We start from the raw sequence: 17704 nt of genomic DNA, 5'->3' as shown, positions 1-17704 counted from the left end.
AAAGACCTTATCAAACTCAACACCCAAAAACCAAATAATCCAGTGAAGAAATGGGCAGAAGACATGAATAGACACTTCTCCAAGGAAGACATCCAGATGGCCAACAGACATGTGAAAAAATGCTCAACATCACTCATCATCAGGGAAATACAAATCAAAACCACAATGAGGTATCACCTTACACCTGTCAGAATGGCTAACATTAACAACTCAGGCAACAACAGATGTTGGCCAGGATGCAGAGAAAGAGGATCTCTTTAGTATTGTTGTTGGGAATGCAAGCTGGTGCAGCCACTCTGGAAAACAGTATGGAGGGTCCTCAAAAAACTAAAAATAGAACTACCCTATGACCCAGAAATTGCACTACTAGGCATTTATGCATGGGATACAGGTGTGCTGTTTCAAAGGGACACATGCACCCCCATGTTTATAGCAGCACTATCAACAATAGCCAAAGTATGGAAAGAGCCCAAATGTCCATCGATGGATGAATGGATAAAGAAGATGTGGTATATATATATAATGGAGGATTTCTCAGGAATCAAAAAGAAGGAAATCTTGCCATTTGCAACTACGTGGATGGAACTGGAGGGCATTATGCTAAGTGAAATTAGTCAGTCAGAGAAAGACAAAAATCATATGACTTCACTCATATGAGGACTTTAAGAGGCAAAACAGATGAACATAAGGGAAGGGAAGCAAAAATAATATAAAAAGAGGGAAGGGGAGAAAACAGAAGAGACTCATAAATATGGAGAACAAACTGAGGGTTATGGGAGGGATTGTGGGAGGAGGGATGGGATAAATGGGTGAGGGGCACTAAGGAATCTACCCCTGAAATCATTGTTGCACTATATGCTAACTAATTTGGATGTAAATTTTCAAAAAATTAGAAATAAAATTTTAAAAAAAGAAAATGCTGAAGCTTATTTTTTAAATCTTTAAAATGGGGTTTCTGCAAAACACGAGAATAAACAAACAAACAAAAAGCAGAATCAAATATATAAATACAGAGAAGAAACTGATGGTTTCCGGGGGAAGGGGTGGGGGAAATGGGCAAAATGGGTGAAGGAGAGTGGGAGGTACAGTCTTCCAGTTATGGAATGAATAAGTCACGGGAATGTAAGTTACAGCATAGGGAATACAATTAGTGAAATGGTAGTTGTGATGGATGGTGACAGAGGATAGCTACACTCGTGGTGAGCCCAGCATAACATATAGAGGTGTTGAATCACTACCCTGTACACCTGAAACCAATGTAATACTGTGTGTCAAATAGACTCAAACAAAAATAAAATGAAGTAAGATGGGGGCTTTTGCAACAATGAATTGCTAGCAATTGTGTATATCTTCAAACACAGTGGCTGATACATGAAAATTGCTCAGAAATGTTAACTATGATAACAGTAGTGTTAATAGTGGAATAGTGACACATTCTCTGTAAGTGTATCTTTCTTCTTTTCCATCTCAAACCATATTTATTCACTCTACCTTGTGGGATTAAAGTTAAATTTTGGAATTTTTCAGTTCCATACAGATTTATCAAGTCAACTTTAAAACATAGGTCTCTCTTTTCTGTAAGCAGTATGTAGCCATATGAGTCATGCTTCAGTGTCAGCATCTAATAAATTTCAGTCTTGTATTTACTCATCTTGAAAAAATACTCATATGTGCAACAATGAAATTTTTTGTCTATACCATTCATAAATTGTTTACAATTACAAAATATTACTTTGAAACTTTCAACAGTATTTTCCTTTTTTTAATGTAAAACTTTATTTATGAAGCAAAGTTAGAGAAGGGTACCCTGTGCTCACAAAAAGCAGAATAGCCTTATTGATCACAGGATATCAACACTTTTATTTAAAATTACTAAAATCGCTTTGCATAAACAAAACAGCAACACGTGTATGTGAGAGAGCAGACAAGCATACACATACATGTGTGTAAATGTAAACGAGAGAATCCCTGCAGTAGGGGTTCCAAAATCAACCTCACACTGTGATTTCTTTAATATTTTCCTTCCCACAGTTTGAGAGCAGGCAAGCACAACAGTCTTTTCTTGAAATAATTTTCTTTCTCTATAGCTCCACTGGACTCTGGCCAGACATTAGCACCCTTTTTCCTTAGCATAATGGAGGCACGTTAGTCTCAGACTTGAGTACTATAGCTCAGATCAGAGAAAAGGAAATTCTGGGTTGTCTTTGTGTTTACTGATTATGAGCCTTTTATGGTTATTGTATCCAGTATAAGACAGAAATCAGAATACAGTCACCTGGAAAGTTACTTCTAGAGACTATAGTCAGAGAGATATAAAGACTAGACCCTGTAGTCAAATCTGGGACTGTGCTAATTCTTCTCAAAGGCTCTTATTATTGATGCAATGAAGCACATTCATAAAACTTTGGAAAGATACAAAAAGAGATAAGTGATAGAAGTCTGCAGGTAGATTCAAATTTCACCCTCCCACCTCTCAAAATAGCATACATTCTTTGTTGTATACAGTGTAGTGATTATGGTAAATAATACTGTATTATATACTTGAAAGTTGTTAAGATCTTATATGTTCTCACCACAAAAAAGAAATGGTAATTATGTGACATGACGCATGTGTTAGCTACTATGGTGGTAATCATTTTGCAGTATACAAGCGTAACAACTCAGCATGTAAACTTGCACAACGGTATATGTTAATTATAACTCAATGGAGCTGAAAAAGCATGCGCTCTTTATTGTATACATATTACATATTGGATATAGTACTAGACACTCTAAAGACAGCCTTTATTTGATTGCCACACATTTGAGAGTAGATATTATTACTTTTGAAATTTAGAGAGGATAACTAACTTGTTCACAGCTATGGATGACACTGAACTCAGGTCTCATGGTCTCCAAGGATCCTCACTCGATCACTGCAATGCTAACTGCCTCACAGTAAGTGGGATCTCAACCTTTGAGTAATTGCAGGGTGGGAAATGTATTTATTTTTCTTACCAGATAGTACTGGATACCTTTTAGGAAGATAGGTGTCTTTTTTGGGAAACGCTTTTGTATACATTCTTATGATAGATGGGGGCAGGGAGACATAAATGTTGTCAGATATCAAAGCATAAGTAGGGGAAAGCAGCTATATATATGATAAAGTAAGGGATTAGGAATTTATAGTTTCTTTCTCCAAAAAGAGAAGAGAAGAGAGGAATAAGGAGTGATAAGAAAGAGAAGAGGAAAAGGAAGAGCTCATAAGATGAAGAAATGCTGGAACGATGGAAATTAGTAAACTTTGGGGAGGTGGGTAAGCTAAAGGCCAATTAAAAATGATGCTGGTTCATGCCCCCTTAAAGGTTGTCTTGCTGTGATGTAAAGTACTCCTTCAGCTCCCCTGGCAAAATTTACTACGCTTATGAATACATTATGGGAGTGGGTCTTGGGGTCATCTCACATATTCCTCTGGGAAACCCACATCTGGAGAGACATGGAGAAGCCCAGAGATACCAGGTAAGGAAGCAAATGCCAGCAGGCAAAGTAGATGTTGAAAATGTGTATCTGGGACATTTGCATATCTTTTTGTGTGTTAATAATGACCTGCTATTAACAATCTTCAAGTCAAGTATGTGTAGCTTAGAGAGGTGACGTGCTGATTATCTATGCGACATTTTAAAGTATTGAGTGACTCTTGACTTCAAGGGCAGGATGAAAGTGAAGTTTCCTTCATGTACCTTGGCTTCTTAGATGCTGGAATATGGCAGAAACTTATTACCACACTTTTCTGGAATGCAATAACTCTTAGAGGTGAATTACAGACGGAAGCCATGGCCTATGCTACTGCAATCATCAGTATTAAATCCTCCAAACTCCTTTGCTACTTGTGAAGCATGTTCCAAACTTTGTATCATCACCGTTGTTTACTTTTCCCACTCCTGCTTCTGCTCCTGTTTATAGGAGACTCATCCTGGCTGAGAAAAACCAGAAAACCATGCTGAACAAGGGACTTCTTTTTAGGCTCTGTGATCGCAGGTCTGAGCTTGCATTTATTGAGACCACCCATTGATCAGTTATAATTCCACATTTCACAAAATATCACAACCACTCTTGGAAAATTTTTTAAATTTTGTTTATTTGTTTTAAATGTTTATGTATTTATTTTGACAGAGAGAGAGAGAGAGAGAGAGAGAGAGCAAGCACGAGTTGGGGAAGGGCAGAGAGAGAGGGAGAAAGAGAATCCCAAGCAGGCTCTACACTGCCAGCACAGAACTCAATGCAGGGCTTAATCCCATGAACTGTGTGAGCTCATGATCTGAGCTGACATCAAGATTCGGACACTCAACCATTGAGCTATCCAGGCGTTTCCACACCCCCCCCCCTTTTTTTTTTAATTTTAAAGAGAGAGAGAGAGAGCACACAAATGGGGGAGAGGGGAAAAGGGAGAGAGAGAGAAAATCTTGAGCAGTCTCCACACTCAATGTGGCTTCGGGGTTCAATCCCACAGCCCTGTGATCATGACCTGAGTTGAAACTCAGCCACCCAAGCACCCCAGAACCACCCTTGTGTTAGGCATGGTTATCCCCATTTTGGAGATACCTGAGGTTTCCAGAGGTTATATAACTAAGAATAAAAAAATTAATATGGGTAAAGCCAGCGTGAAACATCAAACATCCAACAACAAACGTGTGCTGTCTGAAGTCTGGAACATGGCCACTTCAAGGTGGTCTATTTATGCAAAATTGCTCTTCCACTTTCCCAAATCAGATCCATCATCTTACTTTCTTGAAATCTTAGGGGTATCATTATTCTCTTAGTTGTTCAGACCTAGCATTTCAGAGCTATCTTTGAATTACCTGCCTTATCCAGTACATCCAATCATCCCCAAGCCTTCCAGATTTTTCCTTGGAGTATCCTTCGCATCAGTTGTGTCCTGTGCATTTCTACTGCTTCACACATACTCCAGGGCCCTTTCCCATCTGGATTATATCACTTCCTTTGTTCCCTAATGGATCTTCTTACTTTAAAAAAAACATTTTTTTTTTAATGTTTATTTTTGACAGAGAGAGAGACAGAGCACGAGTAGGGGAGAGGCCGAAAGAGAGGGAGACACAGAATCCGAAGCAGGCTCCAGGCTCCGAGCTGTCAGCACAGAGTCCAATGCAGGGCTCAAACTCACAAACTGTGAGATCATGACCTAAGCCGAAGTCGGACGCTCAACCGACTGAGCCACCCAGGCACCCCGGATCTTCTTACATTTAATATCTCTTCATTATGACCTGCTCCATATGTAGTCAAGATCAACCTTCTTTAAAGTAGCCTATAATTTTGGCACTCTTACCTAGCGCTCTTCTATAATTCAATGCTGCCTACTGAATAATGTCTCAAATTCTCCCTCTGGAATCTGCATACTATACACACGATCCCTCTCTACTTCTCTAACTTTATCTTTTCTCATCTTTATCCTAGCCAAACGGAGAGAAATTTTAATCCTTTAGTTTTCTTTTATTTAGCTAAATTGGAGAGAAGAAATACAAAATTTTCATGGAACCAATAATTCTATCCCTTTTCTCAAAAATAGTTCCCCTAAAATAATTTTAAGTTTCTTAAAATTTTCTTAAATTTAACATTGAGTTTTTGACTCTACTATCTTGGGAATGGATTTTGTGGGTAATATTAATTTTTTTAATGTTTATTTACTTTTGAGAAAGAGAGAGACAGAGTGCGAGCAGAAAGGGGCATAGAGAGGGAGACACAGAATCCAAAACAGGCTCCAGGCTCTGAGCTGTCAGCACAAAGCCCGAGCTGGATTGAACTCACAAACCATGAGATCATGACCTGAGCTGAAGTGGGATGCTCAAGCAACTGAGCCATCCAGGCGCTTTTCTTTTTTTAATTTTAATTAACTAATTTTTTTGTGTGTGGGTGATATTCAAAGTGAGACATGGTTTTTGTGTCTAAGAGAGTAGTGCTGCCATCTTCCAGCTCTGACAGCAAAGAAGATAGTTTTTATCACTTAAATGTACATGAAAATCCATCACATTTTAAAAATAAAGTTTAGGGGCACCTGGGTGGCTCAGTCGGTTAAGCGTCCGACTTCAGTTCAGGTCACGATCTCGCAGTCTGTGAGTTCGAGCCCCAGGTCGGGCTCCGGGCTGATGGCTCAGAGCCTGGAGCCTGCTTCAGATTCTTTTTTTTTTTTTTTTTAATTATTTTTTTAATGTTTATTTATTTTTGAGAGACAGAGAGAGACAGAGTGTGAGCGGGTGAGGGGCAGAAAGAGAGGGAGACACAGAATCCGAAGCAGGCTCCAGGCTCCCAGCTGTCAGCACAGAGCCCCACGCGGGGCTTGAGCTCACTAACTGTGAGATCATGACCTGAGCTGAAGTCGGACACTCAAACGACTGAGCCACCCAGGTGCCCCCCTGCTTCGGATTCTGTGTCTCCCTCTCTCTCTGCCCCTCCGCCGTTCATGCTCTGTCTCTCTCTGTCAAAAATAAATAAATGTTAAAAAAAAATTTAAAAAAATAAAAATAAAGTTTAGTATAAAGGTATAATGTCTGCTAGGGTGGTGGCACTGTACTGTTTTCGGTACTGTATAGTATTTAAAGACAATTTGTTATATGATTTCTATCTCAAAAATGAAAAATAATTTGTTTTAATTTTTTAATTTTTTTTAAAAGTTTATTTATTTTTTGAGAGAGAGAGCATGAACCGGGAAGGGGCAGAGAGAGGGGGAGACAGAAGATCCAAAGTTGGATCTGCATTGATAGCAGAGAGCCCCACGTGGGGCTTGAACTCATGAGCCGGGAGGTCATGACCTAAGCCGAGGTCATGACCTGACCCCTCTCTCTGCTCTTTCCCAAGTTACGCTCTCTCAAAAGTAAATAAAACATTAAAAAAAAAAACCAAAAAAAGCCTCTTTTCCTCCAATCCTTTCTTGTTTCTCTCTTCCTTAGTGGCTATTCTATCCTCCAAGACCAAAATATGATACACAGTATAAATTTATTTTTAAATAAAGCAATGCAATGGCAGTGAATGAAGGTTTTATGCACAGAATTAAATCAATCTGAAACGGTGAGAAGCAGGAAGTCAGTAAAAAAGCGATTAAAATCTAAAGAAAAAAGCATATTGGATGAGAGTGATAACAAAGGAGTTTAGAAGTAAATGAATTTAAGATGTATTTTTGTAGATGAATGTTGACAAAATGTGTTGATGAACTGGAGGCTAGGAAAGGAGGAGTGTGTTGTGATAATCCTTAGGTTTCTGGCTTGAGGAACCAGAAGATAGAACAATGTTCCAGATAATAATAATAATAGTAATAATAATAATAATAATAATAAAAGCAACTTGTTTTGTGTTTTGAGAAATTATTACCAGTAGTTTGATTTAACTGTGTAGTTCTATGAAAGCCATATACTATTACTAAGTAGGTGCTTTTATTATATCTTATACCTCATGAAATAGTTTAATAATAACTGTAAAATTTAAGTAACATTTTCTTCCTCTCTTTTCCTTTTCAAACTGCTCATTTGATCTACATATGACCCCATGACAGGTACAGATCATATGGGGATTTGGTGACAAAGACAGAATTAGAAGCTATAATCATCAATTTCTAGTCCAGAATTGTTTTAGCAGTTGGCATTTCTTTTTTTTTATGCTTCACTACGTTCACATTTTTGAGTTTTATGAGAAAAATTAAATCCTAGTTCTATTTTATATCTCAGTTTTCATTTCCAAGAAAATCATTAAAATTACTTTATGTCTCAGTTTCAATAGATATAGAAAGAGAAAAATTTGACAGAAATCCAGAGAAAGAAAAACAAAAATTAAAACCCTGAGTATTTTCTTTCTGTGAGCAAATGAGGTCATTAGTCATGTCTTTCCACCAGCACTGTTCCCCAGTCTATGGATGTGCTCACTTCTTCAGCTTCTACAGGAGAATAGTGACCAACAGCGTGATCAATGTAAGGAGCTTAAAAGGGTTGTTACATGAAGACATCTCCTTCATTAGCCCGTCTAAAATTTCCACCACCGCAATTCTTTCTACTGTTAGGCACCAATTACATTTAGCAGCTATTAAAATATATATTATCTAGGAAAGATAATACAGGTACTAGTTCCCATATGCATTTGTCAAAAAGCGTGTTGTCAGATTTGCTTACTGGATACCTGGGAACAAAAGATTACTGAACCAAAGAAACTCAGGACAGATTCCTTTTTGTGGAGAAAGAAGAAGGTCAGTAATGCTCTGTACACACACGCACACGCACACAAACACAGGCATTTCCATTCTGCTCTTCCAGTTCAATCTGCAAACAGTGGCTCCTTAGCATTTTCCTTCTTCCACATTATCCAGCTGCTTGGACAACTCAGAAGTCTACTCTCTGGCATAGGAGAAATAAAACGTAATCTTATTGCTATGCTGCTTTTCAAGCATTAATGTTGTAGCTTTGACATAATGAATTAACTTTCCAACAAAATAGACTTGCATAATTTGGAAATCTAAGTAGCTTTATGCTAAAATATCCAATAATCACTCAAAATTTCACCTTGGACTTGCTCTGTGACATCTATGCAACAAGGATTTGCAGATGGGTTATAATCTGTCTTTGCCCTCCTGTGGGATGTTACTTGACTAATGGGTAGTTTACTAATGAATTTTAATTTCATTCTGACTTCCTCAGTTAGGAGAGCCATTCAATGCACACAATGCTTTATCACTAAGCTATCACATTTCATGTGATTTCTTTATCATCGCTAAAAAAACAGTGGACTGATGAATAGCAAAATAGGGACAAAGGCTGAAATTGAATACAAGTGCTTTTTTCCAGACTATCTGATACTGTTCTCATACAGTCTTATTCCCCTCCCACAAAAGATTTTAAAGTGTAGAAATGTGGTTATCACTTTAGTTCAGGTCCTTAAGTTTTCTCCTTCATAATCTATGAAGGGATATCCTTTTCTCATTTTAAATGTTTTAAATTATGCTCATACCTGTATGAAAAAAAATAAATATCCCAGAAAAATTTAGTATCACTGCTTCCCACTTTTTTTCACTCCACAGAGAAAACTACTTTTTAATTATATATACCTTTTACTTATATTTTTAATATTTAAAATTGATTATGCTACTATTTCTTTTTTTGATTCTTCTGTTTCTTGATTTTCAACTTTAGTTTTGTGTTTTCACATAGTGCTTTGCTAGGATTTAGTCCTCACTTTTTTATTGTTCTTTTTTCTTAGGATTTGGTTCTTGTTTTGTGAATGTCATATTGAATGAATATCCATGAAGATGCTATTTAGATTCCTTCCCTCCCCCTCTCTTTTCCTTCTTTCCTTTCTTCCCTTCTTTTTTTCCTTTTTTTGTTTCCTTCATTTCCCTGAATTATCTTTGTATCCTCAAGGGTCCCTTTTCTTTTTATCTTTGTTTCCTGACCTGGGTTGTAAGAATTCCTCAAATGTCCAATAATTCTCACTTGGTCATTCAGAATAAGAGTACAGGAATAGGCACCCTTTGATAGCTTGGCTGGAAGAACAGAAGACTGTAGATGGAATGAGTTAAGTCACAGGGATGAAAGGCATAGCACAGGGAATATAATCTGTGGTATTATAATAGTGCTGTATGGTGACAGATGGTAAATGTGCTGTGATGAGCATAGTATAATGTATGCAGTTGTCAATCCCTATGTTGTATGCTTGAAACCAATGTAACATTGTGTGCCAACTATCCTTCAATTGAAAAAAAAAAGGACTGAAGGAATGGGAAACTGGCTTGTGTTTCTGGGTTTTTTTTTTTGTTGTTGTTGTTGTTTTTTGTTTGTTTTTTGTTTTTTTTTGCATTTATTCAGTTTTGAGAAACAGAGAGTATGAGCGGGAGAGGGGCAGAGAGAGACACACACACAGAATCCGAAGCAGGTTCCAGGCTCTGAGCTGTCAGCACAGAGCTCAAGGTGGGGCTCAAACTCACAAACCTGTGAGATCATGACCTGATCCAAAGTTGGCCCTTTAACTTCTGAGTCACCCAGGTGCCTCTTTGCATGCATAGAACTTTGGGGAGGTTAAGTATTGCTTAGCACATGGGGAATTGGGTATTGCATTGAATCTCTAGTGTTTTTTGGCAACACCACACAGAAATTGCAGGGAGTTTCTGCAAATTTTTCTGTGTTTTAAAACCTAGCTATTGGCTTTGCTACATGCCAGAGTATTCAATTAATACCTGACTTTTTTTTTTTTTAACCCCACTTCTTACTTTCTTCCTGGGTTATATCTGACATAAGTGATCTGGGGGTCTTTTTTTTTTTTTCTTAGCAGATTCCTTTTTATTTTCGCTGTTGTCAGCCTCACTGCACAGGCATCAAATATTCATCCTATAAATTATTCCCTCATGGAACTTATATCCTAATAGGGGAGACATTTCTTCTACTTCTCCTGGGGCTGAACATTTTTAATCTGATTATTGACCACTTGGATTTCCTGTTTTGAATTGCCTATTTTTCTATTGGGGTGTTTTCTTCTGTCACTACTTTATACGAGGTTTTGTATTTTGGAGATATTAGTCATTGTGTCATGTATTTTGTAAATCAACAACAAGATATCATAATTTTCTCATCAGATTTAGAAAAATTACAAAAAGTAATAATATCTAGTGCTAGTAATGATGCAAGAAAGTGGGCACCATCTTGCTTTGATTATGAAGAGTGAACTGATGTAACATTTTAAAAAGCAACTTGGAGATTTCTATTTAAATTTAAAAGTCAAACAGCATTGATTAGCAATCACATTTTCCAACACTAGCAGATAAAGGTATTGCATACCGAATACATTCTCTTCTTCAGTAGGAATATAAGACAATATAAAAATGATGACTAATGTTCTTGCTAAAGTTATTTGTGTTTCTGTTATATAACTTCAATTCTATGTCTATTTCTATAATTATCAATAAACTATATTGTGTCCAAGGATACATTAGATTTGGAAGTCATCTAAAAATTTCTTTTAGGTTTCACCTCTGGGACCATTCAATGCAAGGCAAAGAGAACATGTGTAGAAGCAATTCTTAAACATACATCAGTGTGAGGGGTGACTGGGTGGCTCACTCAGTTCAGCATTTGATTCTTGATTTCAGCTCAGGTCAGTCTCACAGTTGTGAGATGAAGCCCATGCTGGCTTCCGTGCTTAGCATGGAGCCTGCTTAAAATTCTCTCTCTCTCTCTCTCTCTCTCTCGCTCTCTTCCTCTGCTTCTTTCCCTGTTAGTGTAAGCTCTCTCTCTCTAAGAATTAAAAAAAATCATAAAAAATGAAAACAACATACATCAATGAGGAAATGATTTTAAAAATTGTAGTATATCATGGTATGAAATATTACATAACAGTTTAAATAACGAATTTGGTCTAAATATATTGACATAATATTTTAATGTATTGAGTGAAAACTAAGTTGTAGAAGAATGTGTATTATATAACCCCATTTAAAAACAAATAAAATAAAACATATAAACATTTTATTTGAGCATAAGGAGAATCGTAGAATGATTCACACAGATTGTTACCTAACAGGTGTAGAAAAGGAAGAATACGGGTGCATATTTAACTTATTCTTTATTAATATTTAGATTTAAAAGTTTTTCTTTAAACAAATATGTGGTATTTTACAAATAACTAAAGGAAGTTTTTACTAAGACAAACAAACAAACAAACAAAAACAACCCAAACAACCAAGTATACTATGGTCCCTCCCTAAGAATTTCCAGATCAGAACCTTTGGGATGAAAGTCTTAGAAATTGAACTTTTAAAGTGCTCATTGTATGGTTCTAATGCACACTTTAATGTTAGACTCTGTCACTGAGAGAAATCAATAATTAGGAAAATAATAAAAATTAATTAATGTATCAGATTAAAATATATCCATGTATATACAAATAACATGAATTAAGTTTAATGGCTAAATTAAAGAACTTGCCATAGCATAACGTAGTCCTGTGGGAGAAAGTTCATTAGACGTTGATTCAAAAGGCAGGTTTGCAATATGGTTATCAGTGAGCTTTGTTATTTCAAAACAGTCAACAATTCCCTTTACTGAAATGTTCAGAAGAATTCGTGCAGGCTATGAGAACCATTTCAGATGATGCCTTACAAAAAGTCTTTATCAATGTATGTAACATAATTAGAATGGGTGCATAGTCACCCAGAACAATTCATTAGAAAGCGAAGACTGGTTTTTATGTAAAAATTCTGATATGCAAATAACTCATCTGGGTTCCAACATAAGCAAGGCTACCACCTACAAGACAAAACATGGTAATAAAAAAGAGGAATCCTGGATGTGGGTCATGCAGGAGGCCAAATCCTGGTGTAGAACTATCAAAGAAAGGGGCCAGGAAGAGTGGGCAGCAAACAGAAACAGGTAAATCACCCTAAAGAGCATGAAACAGTCTAGTATTTTCTTGCCAGGTTTGGAGATCCAAAACAATTCAATCTCACGGCAGAAGTAGTTTCCAGAAAGTAGCCATAGCCAAACACTAGAAGGTGGCAAAATTGTTATCCTGATCTCTGAGGTTTGAAATGGGTAACAGCTATGCTTTCTTATTCCAAATCTGTTCTGCATGTCTTGTATCTGACTGCTGGGTTTTTTTTTTCTATGTTTTAAAAATGTATGAATGCATACACATATTTGTTTATCATGTATGAAGATGTAATTGTGTGATGAACATTTGCTGTTTCTGCTGTTTTGGATACTTCACTCTTCTGAGAAGAGTAAACTGATTTAGTTCTAGGGATTCGTTCCCTTCTCTATTCCCCCACTGATGTTCCTCAAGTGGAGCTGTCTTAACTCCTGGCTTGAGGAATGGCCATGGGTGACTGAGTTCAAGTGAATTAGAGTTTATCTGTCCCTTAGGCACAGTGATTGGTTTACGAATGCACACTTGTCCCAGACAACTCAATTAGGCATTCCAAGAGATATCCCAGGATTTTGTTTGTGTGTTTGGGGGACTGGAAAAAAACCCAAATTTCTTCTTCACAGGATTTGAACCTGGGAATATGATATAAAGTTGTGGGCAGCAAGGCTGTTACCAAATATTGCAGAGACTGTTGCTAACACAGAAACAGCATTTGGAAAATGAGCAGGTCCTGGATCCAGCGGTCAAGCCCCTAGATCAAGCTGCATCTGAAGCCCAAGGGTTTTTCAGTTATGTGAGCAACAATTTCTCATTATTTAATTCTGTTTCAGCTTAGTTTTGTCACTTACAACCATAAGAGCCCTGGGTAATTGTGGCAGATTAAAGATGGCTGCAAATTCTTTGATACTGTCTTTACTGAGAGATTGAGTCTGTGATTCCCTCCTCTCGCCCTTGAATCTTGGAAGGTTATGTGACTACCTTGCCTCATGGTAAATGGCAGAGAGACACTGTACCAGCTTCCAGTCCCAGGCCTTAGGAAACTGGTAGTTTCTGTATCTTGTCTCTTGAAATACAATCTCTGGGAGCTCTGAGACACTGTGGAAGAAGCTCAGCAGCCAGGAGTAAGTGCTCTGGGGAGCAGTCCCAGCTGAGAACGGCCTTCCAGCCAAGGCATGGGACACGGGACTGAAGCCATCTTGGACTCTAGACTAGTTCATCTGTTTGAGACCCATTCAATTAGGGAAAATAAGTAGCCAAATACCAGAGTGACCTCTACAAGTGATACTAGATGGAGCCAAAAGAATCACCTAGCTGAGCCCTGACTAAATTCTTGACTCACAAATTTGGTAGGTACACTAATATGGCTAGGTTGGGGGATAGTCTGTTATGCAGCAAAATATAACCTGAAAATAATTGTTTTACTTATTAAAATGTGAACGGTTCCTTAATTATTCACCTATTGCTAATTAGTTTCCTTCCCTTCTTTCTTTTAGTGTTATGTATAGCCAGTATGGGCTGAAAAATAAAAGATTTTCTTTTTCAGGAAGGCAGTAATAAACAAGCCGATGTCTTTCTCATTTGAGAGGTAAAAAATAAGACTTCTGATTTCTTAGGTGTGAGCTACATCAGACAGTGCTTTGTCAATATTGCAGTTTTAATCCAATTATGTAACTTGTTTGATCTTGGTTCTTTAGTTAATAAAGTATACCTTATTAAATAACTAAATATAGGTTTCAAATGAATATATACATATATATGTGTGTGTCATAAGTTATAAATATCTGTACACAGTTTAAGTTACCATTACAATTCCACTCTTAAAGTCATATGTGGAACGTGTGTATAAAGAATACATTAGTGAGGGGACACCTGGGTGGTTCAGTTGGTTAAGCGTCCGACTCTTGGTTTTGGCTCAGGATACGATCTCATGGTTCCTGAGTTTGAGCTCTGAGTCAGGTTCTGTGCTGACAGTGCAGAGCCTGCTTGGGTTTCTCTCTCTCCCTCTTCCCTGCTCTCTCTTTCTTTCAAAAATAAACAAATAAACATTAAAAAAACCAATACATTAGTGAGTAAAAATTGATTCCTATCATCACCACCACGACCTGTTTTCTTTTGTGGAACTGTATACATAGTCCATGGAAAAAGTTATTTCCATTGGAAGGAAGATTTAGAATTATAGCTAAGAGTTGACTAAGTACAAGGGAAAAATAAAACCTTCACACAAGGTTTGGTGAAAATGCGGGATTCCAAGTTGGTAAGACTCTTGTGGTCAAAATTGAAGAGGAAGGGGGCTATGATAGATTTTTTGGCTCAGAAGGTATGATTCACATACTGGTTCTGGCACTCAGTAGCTTTTGTATTTGGAGCTCATATTTGTATCCTTTACAAATCATACAGATATTATGGTTTTCTTTGGTGCATAACTTATTAACTGATTTTGAAAGTAACCCTTAAGTGCATGAGTAGTATCTGCAGGAAGTCTATGATCTGAAAAAAGGCATATCTGCAATTATCTTTTTGCATCTTTTATCTATCTTTGTGTGTTCAGAAGGTATCTATTAAAAAATATGTCATTCCTGGGGCGCCGGGGTGGCTCAGTCAGTTGGGCGTCTGACTTCAGCTCAGGTCACCATCTGGCCGTCTGTGAGTTCAAGCCCCGCGTCAGGCTCTGTGCTGTGTGCTGACAGCTCAGAGCCTGGAGCCTGTTTCAGATTCTGTGTCTCCTTCTCTCTCTGACCCTCCCCTGTTCATGCTCTGTCTCTCTCTGTCTCAAAAGTAAATAAACATTTAAAAAAAAAAAAAGACTTGAAGTCTTAAAAAAAAATGTCATTCCTTTACATGCTTGTCGTATTTGTTCCTTGTTCTTCCAGTATTGTGAATGAATGCAGCAAGATAGAACTGTGGGCCATTGTTCACAAAGCTCCAAATTTACCTAAAAAGTAATGTAAAATTATGTGCATTGAAAATCACTTCAACGCAATTAAAATTTAATAAAGTTAGAACTGCTCATTTCATTATTTTCTGACATTTTATAAATATTAAACAATGGTTTATTTCTTTATTCTGAGAAGAAGTTAATTGCAAACATCACTGTTGTCTGGAAAGAGTCACTGTCAGGGGTTCCTTATTCCTTTTGTGGTTATAAAGCAACATTGTCATAATATCCTTTTTAACTGGTGATGAGTGAGGCTTGATTTCTTTGCGTTTCCTCCTTTGTAACTCAGAAAGCCTAATTTTAAATGATGTAATTTTTCATTTTAAAACTTTCTCAGGTTTCTGTAATGATTTAAGCCTATCAATATTTCCTGCTTAGTTTCTAGCCTACAGCTGAGTTGTGAAAAACATGATTTTTCCTCCAGAAGCTCTATTTGATGCTATAGTTCATATAATTGAAAAAAAGAAAAAAAACAACCAAAAAACATTTGCAACCCTATTTGCATTAACTAGCCCCTGACATGAGGAATTAGATCCAGGCATCTTTGCTAGCATGTGTATACTACAAGCTATGCCCTGTTTTACCAGTTCTTTCTACCTGAGCCTACTAGATTAGAGTTCATGGACCACCTCAATCAAAATCACCCTTAGGAGCTTGTTAAAAATGAAGGTTCCGACATCTCATACACAAAATTCTAATTTAGTCAGGGTGAAATGGAACCCAAGGATCTACATTTTTAATAAGTGTCCTCGGGAGGTTCTTAAGGATACGTATAATAATCGAGAGAATAAATATTAGACTCACTGGTCATAAAGTTTCCCTATGTGTATAATACACATTCATAGACAAAATGAAAAGGAAAATAGAGATAATAATTTGACGGGTTTTTGGAGAAAAATCCCTAGTGTGAAGGCATATCTACTTGAAGGATTATGTGACTCATTTAATCATACAATTGAAAATCTTACAACCTCATTTGTTTCTCCATACGGCTGTAACAGTGGATGAGAACTTACGTAGAAATCAGTTAAGTTGTTGTTCACATGTTTGTGGTTTTAAAATATGTACACAAATTCTCTGACGTTCCTCTCTGCAAAAAGAGCACCCTAATTCCTCCCCTCTTCTGAATGTGGGCTGCATTTAGTGACTCTCTTCAAAGGAGCAGAAAAGCGTGGAAAGGACAGTGTGTGATTGCTGAGGCTAGGTCACAAAAGACACTGTGGCTTCTATGTTCAGCTTTCTTTATCCCTTTTTCTGGAAGAAGCAGGCTGCCATGTTCTGAGCATGCCCTACTAAAAGTCCACGCGGGGGGACTCAGATCTCTTGGGGGTCCGTCATGAGACTGAACCGCCTTTAAAACAGATCCTCAAACCCTAAACAAGCCTTTGGATGATTCTCACCCTGGTTACCGTCCGGGCTGATGCTGAGTCAGACGTGATCAGCCCAAGCTATCCCCAAATATCTGACTCACAGAAATTGTAAGCACTATTAAAATTTGTCATTGTTTAAGTTGCTGTTTTGAATATGCCACAATAAATAACGAGTAAATGTGTTAGGTAGCTATATTACTTGCTAATATCTTTATTACTTCATTTTATAAAGAAATTAATGAAAACATTTACATATCCAGTAATCTAATAATTCATGCTGGAGACTGCAGGTAGTCCATAGGCCTGCATTCATCTACTTTTGCATTCACAGTAACTCTTTTGTTATCCCCCACAGCTAAATTGCTAAGCTTCTTTCTAAACACTACATATTTAAAAAGGGCATTTTAGGGGCACTTGGGTGGCTCAGTCGGTTGAGTGTCTGACTTCAGCTCAGGTCATGATCTCATGGTTCATGAGTTCGATCCCCGTGCTGGGCTCTGTGCTGACAGCTCAGAGCCTGGAGCCTGCTTCGGATTCTGTGTGTGTCTTTCTCTCTGCCCCTCCTGCTCACGCCCTGTCTCTCTGTCAAAAATAAACATTTTTTTTAAAAGGACATATTAGCTATAATATTACTTAATAAGTAGGTGAGAAAGTGGGTATTTTTTCCCATTTGTCATCTATTGTTTCTCTCAACAAATATTTATTGATACCTACTATGTGCCAGTCACTCTTCTAGGAGCTTGTATACATCAGTCAGCAAAAGAGACAAAAAATCCCTGCTCCCGTAAAACTTACATTTCAGTATGAGCTAGTAATTGTTCATTAAAGAAAGATGTATTGAGGACATGTTAGGTACACACAGAAATATGTATATGGCTTAGGCTCCGCCTTTACTTAAGTTGGCAAGTACCTGCCACACGGATGCGTCAATATGAACTCAACAGTCTTCAAAAGTGAGCTTGTAAACAAATTTGCATCAATTAAAATGTACATTACAGTGACAAAATAAATT

The sequence above is a fragment of the Panthera leo genome, chromosome D3 (genome assembly GCF_018350215.1).
Source record: "Panthera leo isolate Ple1 chromosome D3, P.leo_Ple1_pat1.1, whole genome shotgun sequence".
Lineage (NCBI taxonomy): Eukaryota > Metazoa > Chordata > Mammalia > Carnivora > Felidae > Panthera > Panthera leo.
Note: the sequence above shows the minus strand (reverse complement) of the source record.